This window comes from Neophocaena asiaeorientalis, unplaced genomic scaffold (genome assembly GCF_003031525.2).
Source record: "Neophocaena asiaeorientalis asiaeorientalis breed wild unplaced genomic scaffold, Neophocaena_asiaeorientalis_V1.1 scaffold476, whole genome shotgun sequence".
NCBI lineage: Eukaryota > Metazoa > Chordata > Mammalia > Artiodactyla > Phocoenidae > Neophocaena > Neophocaena asiaeorientalis.
Genome location: NW_020172178.1, coordinates 1,811,042 through 1,812,595, shown reverse-complemented (window position 1 = coordinate 1,812,595; position 1,554 = coordinate 1,811,042).

Below are 1,554 nucleotides of genomic sequence, written 5' to 3'. Positions count from 1 at the left end.
CTGATTGGCCAAGATCACACAGCCAACCAGGAATGGAGGCCACCTGATGCCCCATCCAGAGCTGTCCCCTCTTTTAGGGAAATTCCACTGGGCCCATGAATGTCCTGAAAAAAAAAATAATAAAATGAATAGATAAGAATGTCCTCATTTAAACAAAACCAAAATTTTTAGGTCAACCACGCACCTTTGTTTTTTCTCGTGTTCTTCCCATGAGGAAGTTTTGTTCGCTTTCAGGCTCATTGCCTGTTCCTTCTAGAATGCCCTCGACAGCTCTAACAGCTTGTCAGCTGACACACCAGCTTTGCTGTTACTCCAGGAATCACGCTTCTCTCGCAGCAAGGCAGGGATTTGCTTACTTCAAGCAGGGGGTCTCAAGTTTACAGAATTCCAGCATGGCCAAAAGAATTGACGTAGCGCATTTGAGTCGATGACAGCCAAAGCCTGGCCTCTAACCCACTCTGGCTATAAGCTGCTTTCTCTCCACGAACGAATCTAAGCCTTCCCAGCTGAAAGCTGTTGGGAGTTTGGAGCAATTCCATCTCGAAGGCCTAGTGTCCCATGGAAGATGAGCTAATTAGCGAGCTCCCTGGCATCACTGCAAGCTGAAAGGTACAGATAATAAAGATTATGTGTGCGATACTTTATAACCCTGGACACCAGACAGCCCTCACCTAAATTAGATGCTTGAAAAGCCAGGGAAGAGCTGACCGGAACGTTAATCATTTCACTTTACGGGTCTAGACCTTGTTCAGAGAAGTCTCTGCGGGTTTCTCCTCTCACCCATTACAAAGTGTGCTGTTGTTTAAAACCATCTACTGGCAAGATGCCTGAAAGTCATTTGGTTCAGGGTGGCAGCAAACTGATTTAAAAAAAAAAAAAATCTCACTTGATTACAGGCGTGTGTGAAAGAAGTCAGATATAGGAGGTGGGTGAGAAGCCTGAAGGACAAACCACTCCATGGCTTCCATTTAAGAATTTTTAATTCTTATCCAAGTAATACACGTTCATAGTTTAAAAAGAAACGAATACCGTAAGACTTAATGAAAACTAGCAACCCCTGTGGGTTGCTCTCTAGAAGTAACACTTTCACCTCTTTTAGCTGCTGCTTCTAATGTTTACCTTTGCATTTCTACATAACATGCTTATACGTCTTTTACTTTTAAAATTAATCTAGAAACATCTACTGGCTTGCTACCGTGGTAGAGAAGGATCTTGCTCTTACCCATACCGTGCTTTGTTTTTCCAGTATAGTTATAGTCATTGTGGGCATATGAGGACTGTTTACCTGTGAGCCAAGTAGTGTACTATAGCTACACGTCCTTTCTCGTCAGATTTCTTTTCCCTCCTTGATGATGATTTTGGTGTGGCGCATTCCTTAGTAACTTTCTTAGAAAAGAACATGGGAAGTAAATATTATTGTAAATATTTTGAGATTTTGCATAACTTAAAATATCCTTGTTCTGCCCTTACCCAGGTGTAGCTGGATATAGAATTGTGGGTGGGAAATAATACCACCCATCGTGGTTGTTGAGATTCCTGATGCCATTCTGATTC